This window comes from Zootoca vivipara, chromosome 8, assembly GCF_965207765.1.
Source record: "Zootoca vivipara chromosome 8, rZooViv2.hap1.1, whole genome shotgun sequence".
Classification (NCBI taxonomy): domain Eukaryota; kingdom Metazoa; phylum Chordata; class Lepidosauria; order Squamata; family Lacertidae; genus Zootoca; species Zootoca vivipara.
In genome coordinates this window covers 17,518,579-17,533,205 of record NC_142591.1, presented here as the reverse complement: position 1 = coordinate 17,533,205, position 14,627 = coordinate 17,518,579, and the positions used below count along the sequence as shown (strand labels likewise).

General features: G+C 42.7%; 1 long non-coding RNA gene across 1 annotated transcript in view; it reads right to left on the bottom strand.

Annotated features, from left to right (window-relative positions):
* Positions 1-3,837: 3,837 nt before the first annotated feature.
* The window catches only part of LOC148684743 (uncharacterized), a 617,223-nt gene continuing 606,433 nt past the window's right edge, over positions 3,838-14,627 (bottom strand). The window contains exon 4 of the long non-coding RNA XR_015951341.1: positions 3,838-3,946. This is a non-coding gene — a long non-coding RNA (uncharacterized LOC148684743). The remainder of the gene's footprint in view (positions 3,947-14,627) is intronic.

Sequence of the window (14,627 nt, the reverse complement as noted above, 5' to 3'; positions counted from 1 at the left end):
CATCTTCTGTATGGAAAGCATGGGCTCCACCACTGATCTGTTTCTCCACCCAAACCCACCATTGCTACTGGAAAAATGTCAGAGCATGGAATGGAGAACCTTATTTTAAAGTCAAGGATTGCATTCCTGCATATAACACTAGTCCTGAAAGACCTACATTGGCTCCCAGCATGTTTCTGAGCACAATTCAAAGTGTTGATGCTGACCATTAAAGCCCTAAACGGCCTCAGCGCAGTATACCTGAAGGAGCATCTCCACCCAAATTGCTCAACCCAGACACTGAGATCCAGCACCAAGGGCCTTCTGGCACTTTCCCATCACTGTGAGAAGAGAAGTCACAGGGAACCCGCATAGCTGCCAAGTTATCCCTTTTTTAAGAGAAATTCCCTTATGCTGAATAGGCTTCCTCGCGAGAAAAGGGAAAACTTGGCAGCTATGGTGGCACCTGCCCTGTGGAACACCCTCTCATCGGATGTCAATGAGATACAGCATCTCTACCATAAGGTTACCAGGTGCCCCGTTTCCCAGGGACAGTCTGTGGATTTACAAATCAGTCCCCTGACAAAATCCATCTATTTAGTAGGAAGTTGAAAAATGTCCCCAGATTCATTGAAAACAATGAAGCCCTGTATAGAGATGTTTTTTTAAAAAAATGTTTAATGCAGGCATCCCCAAACTTCAGCCCTCCAGATGTTTTGGACTACAATTCCCATCATCCTTGACCACTGGTCCTGTTAGCTAGGGATCATGGGAGTTGTAGGCCAAAACATCTGGAGGGCCGCAGTTTGGGGATGCCTGGTTTAATGTTTTACTATGTTATATGTTGGAAGCTGCTCCAAGTGGCTGGGGCAACCCAGTCAGATGGGTGGGATATAACAACAACAACAACAACAACAACAACAACAACAACAACAACAACAACTTCCCACAGGGAAGTCTCTTAAAGGGCACATGCCAGTAACTGGTAGGGCAAACATTGGTGATGAGCAGGGCCAAAGCCCAAAGTGGGTGGGGCAGGGTGCCATCAATTTTCTTTATCAACTTCCTTCTTTCTCTTGTTCTTCTCCCTTTCCCTTCTTAACACTGCATTCCCCAGTCCTGGTAATTAGGCTGGACGTGGGAATCTCAATACACAAAGCAGAGCTATCTTTTCTTTCTGAAAGGCGGCATACGCTCTGAAAGGTTGGAAAAACACTCATCCTATTGGTCTACCATTGTTGTTCCAATGTCTACACCCATTCCACAGGGTAGCAGCTCCCGCAGTAACTCCTGAAGATGCATCTAAACAGGATCAGGTTGGACTTGTACCAATGGCTTCAGGTTACAAGAAAGGAGATTCCATCTAAGCATTGGGGGGGAGGGCGACTTTCTGACAGTAAGAGCTGTTTGAGAGTGGAGCTCTCTCCCTCTGAAGGTTGTGGACTCTCCCTTTTTTGGAGATTTTTCAGCAGAATTCCTGTGATTTATTGTGGGTTGTGCTCTGCACACTCAAATTTATCCAAAGAAATTCCCCCGCACTGCATTCTTAGGACTTTTCTATTGGGATGGGGTTTTGAGGTTACCTGGTTGTTGAGAGATAGTAAAGAGTGGCGTGTATGTTTTTATTCAGTCTCTCTGGGTGCCTGTTGTGACGTTTTTACGCTGTTTGTTATAGCTTTATCAACCCGACCCATCAAGGGTTAACTCAGACTCCGTGTCGACTGGCTGGACATTCCATGAAGGGAGGGGAATGGTTGGATGTTTAAAGAGAAGGGACAGCCGTTTGGTCAGTTGAGAGGGTGCTGGGGAGTGGGAGTGTGAGGGTGGTTGTAAAGAAGATCTAGGAGAGTAGGTTTAGGTTAGGTAGTTGTTAGGTTATCTAGTACATGAGTAACAAGGTTATTACCATTGAAACTAAGCTTGTACAACAGGAATATCTTAAAGCAACCATTACGTTCTTGAGAAATAAGATTTCCAGTGTTAAAGTGCCAATCAGAAAATCGTCTATGTTATTTTCCAGCCAAGGTACATGAAACTCATTCATGAGGACACCCATTAAAAGGACAACATTTCCTTCAAGAGTGGAACTGTTATCTTTGGGGTGCACCAAGAGGGAGAGCCAGGCAGACAGACCCAGGGTGTCATAAAGTTACCTCAGGGAAGGGGCAAGCTTTTACAGGAAGGGATTCTTAGAGGCAGAACTCCCTATACTGTGGACACAAGGGATAGTCTCAGATACAGCCCTGAACTTTAATAGGTACCTGGCCACGATTGTGCTGGAAGAGGACTCTCTTTTGTATAAAAGAAGCGGAAACAGAATAAAACCCTCGAGTGCATGAGGGAATACAGAAAGGCTAAGGGGAGCAATAGGGGGGGAGGCTCGGCTGACCCCAGACCACCCCTGTTAGTTCTGTTAATAACAGGAGAGGTAGAATAAATAAGACGGAAGCAAGGGTCCTTCGTCGCACCTGTGCTTCCTGGTCTGAAAATCCCCATGGGAGAAGCTACTTTATAATGGAAGCACCCAGGCAGATTAAACAGTGAACATCACTGCTGAGATTATTTCAAAAGTGAACAGGAAGACACTGACAAACAACTGCAAAAGCAAGGCAAATATGAGAAAAATCCTCCCCCCTCCACCCGCCATGAGAATTTCACTGATGTTTTCTCTCTCTCCTTGGATCATTTTCAGTGAGGAAACTAGGTCCCCACTGATTCAGTATGTCCTTCACAGTGTTAGTACTTGGTAAGTGGCTGTCTGTATTCACCCACCATTATCGAAAGTTAGGCTAGGCCTTTGCACTCAGTTTGTGGATGTTCTTCCAGCTTGGTCCTCAGCCAGGGAACCTCTCCATCTCTCTGGATTAGGCTGGAAGCTATGGTCCCAGATTGAAATGGCTCTTCAGGGGAGTTGGCAGGAGAGTTCTCTTTTAGGGGTGAGCTGGAACAAGCTGGCATTAAAATGGCTTACATCCCTCATACTTTCCCTCTCCCGATATCCTGCCGTTGTGCCAAATGGCTGAGGCCATCAAAGGAAATGGGACAGCTGCTGATACCATCAAAGCCCCTTAATTACAATAGCAGCTAAGCATTCAAAGTAAAATGCAATAGGCTCGTTAATTAGGTCCAGTTTTTTCTCCTCATCAACCTCTGGGAAACTAAAAGGAACAGAAGGAAATTGCAGCAAAGAAAAATAGGGCAGCTCAGAATGATTTCCCAGCACGTTAGAAGAAGCAGAGATCTTGTGTACTGTTGTATGTCTTTCAGGAAGAGGCCATGGGTAGCAAACAAATGAATTTCATCTTAAGTTTGGCCACCTCTTCCCAGAGTAAATACTGGATATGCCCCCCCCCAAGGTTGCAGTTTGTAATTACCAAACTATGAGTCATACAAAAACCTGAACTTGCTATATCACCTTCTGGTTCCATCTAAATCAAGCAAGTGGGATATTCTGGAAAATCTCATCTCAACATAAAGTTGAGCTGTCCTCCACTGGAAACAGCAACTTTATCCTGGTAATGGTTTTATCCATTTCAGGACAAAATTCCTAGCAGAACGATTTCTTGCTGCGGTCTTCATTGTGCGTATCTGACAAGATTGATAACCAAATGCCACAATTCCATTTGAATGGTTCTCTTTTTTAATAAATGTTTCCCAAGAGAACTTTGTTTCCTTGGTTATTTTGAAGCTTTGTAAAAACACCCTTCGCTGGCCATTTACACCACTTTCTGTGCATCCCTGGGTGATGTGAACCTAAGTTCAGTGGCACCCACAATGGTATACAAAATGTGTTCTTGGCAAGGACTACAAATTAACAAGCTCGGTCCAGTATACCTGAAGGAGCGTCTCCACCTCCATCATTCTGCCCGGACACTGAGGTCCAGCACCGAGGGCCTTCTGGCGGTTCCCTCGTTGCGAGATGCCAAGTTGCAGGGAACTAGGCAGAGGGCCTTCTCGGTGGTGGCGCCTGCCCTGTGGAACGCCCTCCCAACAGATGTCAAATTGGAAAACAACTACCAGACTTTTAGAAGACATCTGAAGGCAGCCCTGTTCAGGGAGGCTTTTAATGTTTAATAGATTATTGTGTTTTAATTTTCTGTTGGAAGCCGCCCAGAGTGGCTGGGGAAACCCAGCCAGATGGGTGGGGTATAAATAATAAATTATTATTATATATTATTATAAGCTGAACTGACAGTGACTTATTGTCACCGCCATTAAGGGCAGGGCTACTGCATTTTTCGGTTGTTTTATCTCAATGGACATAGGAGGCACTTGTGAGGCAGCTACAACATGGCTGGGGAGACCCGGCCAGATGGGCGGGGTATAAATAATATATTATTATTATTATTATTATTATTATTATTATTATTATTATTATTATTATTATACAACATGTTTCCTCGAGGACAAGGATTGGGGAAGCAATAAAACCCAAATGTGGGGCACCTGACCTCTCTTGTCTAATACAGTGTTGATTACTTTAATTTTGAACTCAGCTTCCCCTGTCTTTGTATTGGGCAAAGAAACCAAGGTATGTTTTGTAGCTAAGGCTGCAAACTCAGAGGGACTTACTGCATTTCAGTGGGGGGCGGGCGGATTAGATTCAGTTTGCATTTAAAGGTGAACCTCCCTAATTTGCACTTCCTAAAATAACGCAAGAGACAAAGCAAAATTAACCTTTGAATTTTGCAGCACAATTCTCCAGCAATGCATACAAGAATGCATAAAGAAAATTAAAGAAAATAAATTAAAAGGGTTATTATACCGGTATATTAGCCAGGATGCAAGGGAGCCCAGGTGTTCAGTATGGGCCAGGCAACAAGGCATGAACAGAGTTTGGGCTGAGCTTTCCAGTGCATTGTATAAGTTGCACAGCTAAAGAATGTGCTTGTATTTGTATTTTACTAAAAAACAAATTCTAGCAATGATGCAAAAGTGCTAGCTTTGCACACACACACTAATCTGACTGCTGCTCCAGATTGCAGAGAACTGGCCCCAACTACACTCTTTCATGCACAAAAGCTTGTTTTTCTCCCATTTACTATCATTACAGGCAAGGTTTTGAAATATATACAGAAATACACAGACACCCGCAGAGAGAGACAGACAGATCAGCAGGTGAAAATCCTGTTCTATAAAGCTATACTGACCTTTTCAGTATTCTTTGTATTAATGGGTGCCCACTCGTGTACTTTGCTTTTACAATGCTTGAAACCAGTGAAAGATAAAAGGGAAAAAATGCTTGGCCTATCAAAACACATCATACTTAAAAGGTTAACATGGTATGAAGCATAAATTTTATGAAGTTTTTAAACTTTTTATCCTTCTTCCCAAGGACAAGAGCTTTAAGTAAAATGAGAAATAGATCAAAAACATTATAGAAACCTCTTGGGATTTTTTTCCTTCACCAGATGTTCATTGCTGAGTGTTTTTCTCCCCAATGTGATTTTCTCCAAGTAAATATATATGTGTGTGTTTACAGAGGATGCATTGCAGGGGGTTGGACTAGATGACCCTTGGGGTCCCTTCCAACGCTGCAGTTCTTTGAAAGCTGTAATCAGGGAAGGGCCATAATTCAGTGTGTGGAGCATCTAATTACATAGCTGTCAAGTTCTCCCTTTTTAAAGGGAAATTCCCTTATGCTGAATAGGCTTCCTCGTGAGAAAAGGGAAAACTTGACAGCTATGTCTAATTCAATAATTCAGTCCCCAACATCTTCGGGTAAGGCTGAGCGAGAACCTGGGCAGGAATCCTGGAGAGCCAATTCCAGTCAGTGTAAATAATCCTGAACTAGATGAACTATTGGTTTGACCATTTAAAGATATTTTGATTACTCTTTGTGTGCTGTGTGTTAGTAGCCTATATAAGCTTTGTTCTGATGTACCTTGGGGCAATCCTTCTAACTACCAGCACAGCAGCTGCTAGGGAGGCTGTCTCATTGCAATAGCTCTAATAAACTGGGTTCCTGCAGGATGCTGAGCCTGTTGGTTCTCTTGGTTCCATGTTTTATTTATAATAATTTATTATTTATACCCCACCCATCTGACTGGGTTTCCCCAGCCGCCCTGGGCGGCTCCCAACAGAATATTAAAAACACGATGGAACATCATGCATTAAAAACTTCCCTAAAGTTGCCTTCAGGTGTCTTCTAAAAGTCAGATACAGTGGTACCTTGACTTACGAAGATGATCCATTCCACGGCCGTCTTCGTTAGTCAAGGTTTTCGTTTGTCGGAGTGTGCTGTCGGCGCATGCGCGAAGCACGATTTTGTGCTTCTGCGCATGCGCCAAACGCGTGCACCGAGCACGCGCGGCAGAAATACTTCCGGGGTTGTCGACTTCGGAAGTCGAAGCCTTCGGTTGTCGAGGTATGACTGTAGTTGTTTATTTCCTTGACATCTGATGGGAGGGCATTCCACGGGGCGGACACCACTACCGGAAGGTCCTCTGCCTGGTTCCCTGTAACCTCACTTCTCGCAGTGAGGCAACTGCCAGAACGTCCTCGGCACTGGATCTCAGTGTCCGGGTTGAACGATGGGGGTGGAGATGCTCTTCAGGTATACTGGGCCGAGGCTGTTTAGGGCTTTAAAGGTCAGCACCAACACTTTGAATTGTGCTCAGGAACACTGGGAGCCAATGTAGGTCTTTCAAGACTGGTGTTATATGGTTTTGGTGGCCACTCCTAGTCACCAGTCTAGCTGCCACATTCTAGATTAGTTGTCATTTCTGGGTCACCTTTAAAGGTAGCCCCACATAGAGCACATTGCAGTAGTCCAAGCGGGAGATAACTAGACCATGCACCACTCTGGCCAGACAGTCTGCGGGCAGGTAAACCTGCATATTTAAAGTTGTTCCCTCACCTGGGCTAGAACAAGGTGCTGTAGAAGTGAATTCTTACCACAGAAACAACATAGCTGCTGCTGCCTCAGTGCAGAGGCAAAAAACCTGTGATACTACCCCAAGAGAGGGTGTCTGATAAGCTTTGGATCACCTGTCTGCCAAGCTTTCCAAATCGTCCCTTGAGCCCTTTTAAGTTTCTGAAATTCCACAGGATTTACATAATGCCTTTTAGAATATCTGGATATGCTGGGGGAAGGGGCTCTATACCTTTAATCGTTTTGCAGGAAAGGACAATTTGACAGCTCATCATACAGGAGGGAGAAAAGTTGTGCCTGCTGAAATTTCCTCATATAGACAGGGTGCAACAGCTTTGTCCTTCTGTAGATCTGGTCACATTAACCCCATCGCACAACCAATCAGCTTTGCTACGTACTATAAACGCAGCGGATGCTTTAGAGAAACTCCTGAAACATTCTTTCCTTTAGGCCTTAAGACCTTTTAAGGGATGACAGGACTTATCCAACCCTTTGATTAAGTCAAAGCCTCATTTCTTTGTGTTTGTGTGCATGCATGAGCCAGGGGAGGGGGGGGGAGAAAGCTGCTTGCTGTTTAGTGCGCACCACGTTCAAGGCGCAACATTTGATTATTGCTCAGAGCAGCACATTTTCTCAAAGCAGCACTGCAGCTTCAGAGAAGGAAAGAGCTGAACACAAACGCCTACTTCATTCTCTTTCTATTCTCCCCATCGCCACATGCACCCCTTTCCTTTCTTCTGTTCCAACTGAAGAGGCTTTTGGGGATTCAGGCTGCAGTCTCTGTTTTTGCCCATTACAATTTATGTCATAGGAACTCATAGATGGTGCAGTAATCATTTTTATTCTTGTAGTGTCTAACATACAGCCAGAATTGGCCTTAGGAAAAGTTATAGGTCCATGCTTCAAACTTATTAGAACTGAAGTCTATTGCCAACTCCATTAACTTCTTTAAATCAAAGCTATAATTAAAGTCGCGGACATGTCTCCATATACATTCAGTGTGCCAGTTATTTTCTTTCTTTTCCCCCCAGTATGAGTCAGTGGCTACATTATAGATTTGTGCTGTACAGAATTACTGTATTAGCCGTAGTCATATTTATTGACTTTTATGTCTAAATAGGAGAGCTGAAGGCTATTATACTTATTGAAGTTTGGGAGAAGAAATGAAGGCAGTTTGACCATTCCTTCACAGGGCTGGCAATTCCATGCTATCTCTTCAGCTACAGATTAGCCACTACCTCTGAAATGTAAAGTGGGTGGCATCTAAAATTGAAGAGAAGCAGTCAGTTTGGGCTCTGTTTACTGAATGCCTCTTGAGGTGTGTGTGTGGGGAGAGCATAGCTCCCCGACAGAGCACATTTGTGCGCATGTGCAAAGTCCCTGGTCAAATAGTTGGCATTTCCAGTTAAAGGATCTTAGATAAGCAGGCTAAGAAAAGAAAGGACCCCAGAGAACTGCTGCCAGTTAGATCAGTAGGCTGCATCAAGGGTAAAGTGAGAAGGGGTCGAATCCTGCCCATACATTGGGTTCAGCAGGAACAGCTTGTCATACATGGTCATACGTGTGGAGGAAAATCTTAAACACGTTGCAGAGTTCAGCAGAGTTCCCAGAAATACAGTGGTGCCTCGGTTTAAGTACAAAATTGGTTCCGGAAGTCTGTACTTAAACTGAAGCGTACTTAACCCGAAACGAACTTTCCCATTGAAAGTAATGAAAAGTGGGTTAATTCGTTCCAGACGGGTCCATTGAGTACTTAAACTGAAAGTACTCAAACCAAAGCGTACTTAAACCGAGGTATGACTAGACCAGAGGCAATAGTAATTTTCAGCGGAGCTTTACTTGTGCTGAAGGCAAATGTAGTGTAATGGTTATCAAATTGTTATGGTTATCAAATGGTTAACAATCAGGATTGGCTCAGTCCATACAAAAATCCAGTTGCAGCATTTATAAACTTAACTCATAATAAGACTAAACCTTAGCAATAAGCATCCTATGTACAGAAACAGAAACACCACACCAGAAGGAAGAGAGAGAAAGAGAAAAGTAAGACCCAGGCTCCTTTTGGCCTATATTTCTAGTCAGCATGACTCTGCAGAACAGAGATAAGAGAACGTTCAAAGCAGCTTTCCAGAAGGTATAACCCAAACAATCATTAACCCTTCTGCCTCTGCTTCGCTCACACAGAGATGCTTCTAGTAGTTTCTTGTATTAATCAGAATGGAAAAGAATAGGAAAGATATACACATGAGATCAATACTTTCTGCACTAAGAAATGCAAACTGACACAGCTTGCATGTTCAATTCCACTCTTCATGTGTAACTGGACACACCTCTAATTTCTTTAAAAAAAAAAAGGTATGCCCACTTACTCCACTGTAGAGGGGACATAGTCCACAATTACCACTCTGTGTGTGTGCGGCCTTCCCCCACCCTCCAGACCCCACCTAGTAGTTTCATGTAGATGCTGAAACAGTTCGATAAAATTGAACCCTGAGAAACTCCACGTAGAAGGCTCCATGGGACCAAAGAGCACTCCGCAAGCAACACCCTCTGGAAATGACCATCCAAGTAGGTGTGCAACCACCACAAATTGGTGCCACTTGCTTCCAACACAGACAGTTGCTTCAGAAGGATACCACAGTCAATGGTATTAAAAGCCGCTGAGGGACTGAGGAGAATTAACAAGGACACATTTTTCCCCAACTCTCTCCTGACAGAGGTCATCAAACTGGGCTTCCAAAGAAGTTACTAGGCCAAAACCACAATTGAAATGGGTCTAGAAAACCAGTTTCCTCCAAGTGGGCCTGGATCCGGTTCGTTCGTGAACACCTGCTCAAGAACCTTGCCCAAGAAGAAGAGATTTGCAACTGGTGGCTACTTAGATTTTTCGAATCCAGGGAGGCATTCCTGAGAAGCGGTTTTACTGCTGCCTCCTGTGTTGGAGATTCATTTCCCGTGTCTGCATTCATGGGATTGTTGTTTATCACATGATGTTTACATTCCACAGAGTGGGAAATGACGAAGACAGGATGTTTGTGATACTGTGTTCCATAAAGTGGGACTATTGTCCTTTGTTCTTTCTGCTGTCTGATGCTAGAGAGAGCCGTGTTGCAGCGCTCCGAGTGTATTTTATGTAAATAAACGTAGATTAGCCAAAATGCTGAGTTGCTGAGGTCTGTTACGCAACTGCGCAATCCCTAAGTGTGCTGGTGTTTCTTGGCATCAGTCGCTGCGATGTTCAGGCTGAAGAAAGCTTTTGAAGCTCTCAAACGATCGACCAGGAGGGAGGGAACATGCCAGTCGGGCATGTGTCTCTGCCAGGGTCCTACTCATGTGTAAGAAATCCTCATAAGGAGGCATCAATCATTTCCCTGCCCCAGCCAGCTGTCCCCTTCCTGCTAGTTTGTATCAGCCAAGAGGGGCAAAAGTGAAGTAGTCATCCGGACCGATACCAGCACCATGGCCTTGCTATCCAGCATAACAGGACTTAACATCTCTCAACTTGTTTCCTTGCCATAAGCTCAAGGTGACAGCAAAGGTTGCAAGGTTTTTAGCTGAGGCAATCAGAATAAGGTCCACTATTTGATTGCTGATTCAGGACCCTAAAGTGTGTTTTATATAATCAACTTTTTCTTTCTGTTCTTTGTATATCACATTGTTGTTTTGTTGCTATGGCCGATGGCTGACACAAATAAATATAGATTCATTCATTCATTCATCCATAAGATCTGGGGTATAAGGTAAAAAAGGTAAAGGACCCCTGGACGGTTAAGTCCAGTCAAAGGTGACTATGGGGTTGTGGCACTCATCTCGCCTTCAGGCCGAGGAAGCTGGCATTTTCCACAGACAGCTTTCAGGATCATGTGGCCAGCATGACTTAACCACTTCTAGTGCAACAGAATACTGGGATGGAAGTCAGAGTGCATGGAAATGCTGTTTACCTTCCCACCGCAGCAGTACCTATTTATCCACTTGCACTAGCATGCTTTCAAACTGCTAGGTTGGCAGGAGCTGGGACAGAGCAATGGGAGCTCACCCTGTCTTAGGGATTCGAACCACCGACCTTCTGATCGGCAAGCCCAAGAGGCTCAGTGGCTTAGACCACATTCGCCAGGGAGCCAAACAAGCTGCACAAAGTGGTAGAGGGTGCCCAGGGATGATCATGTCAATGGTCTGAGCTGTTCGGATGTTCCAGAGGTTGGTCAGGGCTTTGACTGGTGCACCAGTCATATCAGCCAAAAAATCCCCCAGAGACATCTGGAAATTCATTGGATTCATCAGTCTCTGAAGGCAGACCACCTTCTTGGTCTGCCGCCTCCCAGAGGGGGAAATGTGCTGACTGGAGGTGGGAAAATATGCTGCCTCTCTGTGACACCAGACAAGGTAGGACTAGCAATTAATTTCTCCTGACGTGGGAAGGTTTTATTTGGTCCTGATACAGAAGCTGGTGAGACAGAGCAAGCATCTATTCTGCTTGAGAAGTGGTATGGTAGAATAAACATGTCATTAATGCTGTAGTTGATCTAAGTTAATTAATTTACTGTGAAATGTAATTAATACTGCTATCTATCAGTACTAATCTTAACTTTCAGAGCCACAAATTGAGATGAATATATAAAATGTGCACCTTCAATTAACATGACGAAACTTAAGGCTGTTAGCTTAATACTCACTTACCTGCAAGTAAGCCCCTTTGAACTCAGTAGGACTGCTGAGTAGAAATGCATACATTTGTGCTGTAAATTTGGGACATCATAACATCTAATCAGATATATAACTCCATCACAGCTATTCTTTTTCTGTGGGTTCATTGATGCTTCCAATATTTCATATCAGATTTGTTTCAGTTCCTACAGTGTTACATAACTCCAGAACTCGTTTCATCCCCGTGGAAATCCCAATGCATTGTTTTGCATTTCATAGGAGAACACTGTACATTGCAATTATCAATCCAATGTCATCTTGGCATTTCTGTATAATACATCACTGCCACAGCTATGCAATCCAATATGAGAATTGAACAGAATAACTGTGGAACTAATTCTAGCAAAAAAATATGAACAGGCATCAATAATGGTTTGAAGTGACTGGATTTCTCTGGCGCAACCTTCTTCCTTATGAGCAATGTCAATGTAGAAAATGAGACATAGTGTTCAGCGGGTTAATGCCGCCTAAATCAATTATCTGTAATGGTGGTCAAAAGTTTCAATGAATTAATTTGACCACCATTATGGATAATGTATTGAAGGCAGATTAATCTCTCAGTCGTTTCATACATCATGTGAAACTAATTAATCTGAATAGGAATTCAACATGTTGTTTCCATATCCACTGTAAGAAATGTGGTTTGATTTAGTGGATCAAACACATGAATGTCAGCAAGTGTACGTATTCCATTTGTTCAACATTTTTTCACATTGCAAAAAAAGCTGCACATTTATGTTTGCCGCATTAATCCATTGCATACATCTATTTCTTTTTATTCTTCCTTTTAAGAAAACTGGAAAAAGTGGGATGCACATTTTACTACTTCTGTTACTCATCCTACTATTACTAGACTATAAAATAGTAATAGTAATGTACTTCCTTCACTATAGCACTATATTTTGTTGAAGCGTAAAACCACTTGAGAAGCCTATGGAAACAGTACCACTGGACTTTGAAAAAAAGATCTCTCCAAGTTAAAACCTACTTTATGCATATATATGTGTATGTGTATATATATATATATATATATATATATATATATATATATATATGTATGTATATATATATATATATTATCACATTTCTTCCCTTGTCTTTAGAATGAAAAGGATTACCTAGCAACAATCATTCAGAGATGCATCACAGAAAGGAAAACTGTTAGCAAACTGGGTATTTTTCATATATATCCAGTTTACTAACAGCTGTCCCATATATATATATATATATATATATATATATATATATATATATATATAGGTGTGGGTGTTTGCGTGCCCTGTACACAATTAAAAAGATAGAAGCTTCCTACTGAAAATATATCATACTGAAATGGGAGGAGAAGAAATGGATAAATATCTGAAATATAATTAAACATACCAGTAAGGGAGGGGCGGGGTCATATTAAAAAGCACACGACATTTTTTACCCTATAGATGTCTCTCTTTTAATTACAGCAATAAGTTATTACCAAAATAGAATATTCTTTTAGCTTCACGTGTGCGCATAGTAGCATTTATTGCTATTTATAAAGTTCCTATCGTCTAGGGATGCTTCCAGACTAATTCTCATCTGAATGCCTCCCCTGGTTTCGGAGTTCTGAATTACAGGAACTTCTTGTCAAATGGGCACTTATGCATTAGAAACTCTACTACTGATCATAAGATGGTGTTGTTTTAGTATTCCTTATAATTATTTCCTTTTTTGCTTTTTTATTTATTTTAATAATTTCATAAACTGCTTTCTTAAAGAATATTGAATCATAGAATTGTAGAGTTGGGAGGGCGCACAAGGGACACCTAGTCTAACCCCATGCAATGCAGGAATCGCAACTAAAGCATCCGTGACTGGTGGCCATCCAACCTCTGCTTAAAAACCTCCACAGTGGCCACTCAGGCACCTCTGAAAGTGTGCAGATGCGCTTCAGGTATTGATGCTAAACAAACACTAAATTAAATGTGGGTTATAATCAAGCAGTCAAGGCACAAACGGGATAGGGGATGGAAGGGATAGGATTTCATTTTATTTTTAAGAAAGATGCCACATAGATGAAAGTTCTTGTCTATTCCAATTGCCTCAATAAGAGATTAGTGCCTGCAACCTGCTCCTGGCTCCTGCCCTACACATGCAGACAGAGGTTCTTACTTATGAGTAAGGAAAATACCTTTGAGGAAAGAGGTGTATTGAATTGACAGCAGACTCAGGGCTCAGGAGTCATAATTCTGGATTTCAGGAGCAGAGCAAGAAGTTCAGAACTGGATGGCAGCAATAAAGGTGTCCCAACAAGTTTCTGTACCCCTCCTGCCAAGCTTTCACAGGCAACCTATGATGTGCATTTAAGTATCTTCTGTATCAGAAGATGGAGGGGTGGACCACCAGGTGTTGCTCAACTATATATAACTCTCATCATCCCTGACCATTGGCCATACTGACTAAGGCTGATGGGAGTTGAACAGCATCAGGAAGTCCACAGGTCCCCTGCCTTATTCTGTAAGTATAACTCACCCAGCATCCTATCTAAGTGTGACCATGGACCAGAACACCATTCATAGATCAAGCTCATAGCAAATCGTCAAAAGTGAAAAGAAAAAGATCATACTGAACTTCAGAACTTCTTCTCTAAACACAAGTGGGAAGGTTCAGGCGAGAAATTATTTTGTAATACAGTGGAACCTTGGTTCTTGAATGTTTCCGTTGACAAACGTTTCAGAACCCAAATGCCGAAAACCGGGAAATAACTGCTTTGTTTTTTTAATGATTTTCAGAAGCTGAACGTGCCACACAGCTTCTGTTTTGAGTTTCCCTATTGTATTGTGGCTTCCACTTTCAGTTTTTGGTTTCGGAAGTCAAATGGTCTTCCGGAATGGATTACGTTCGAAAACTGAGGTTCCACTGTAACCCTAGTGATGGAGCACTGTTATGACTAGTCAAACCTGCAAGATTGGATGCTGTTCTGACAATTTGTGAAGGAAGGGGGGGGGGATACAGTTTCAAATGGCTGTGGCTCACTGTTGTCTTCTGCTACCAAAACCAAATGCAGAAGCAAGAGCAAGGTATCTAGTCCATATGC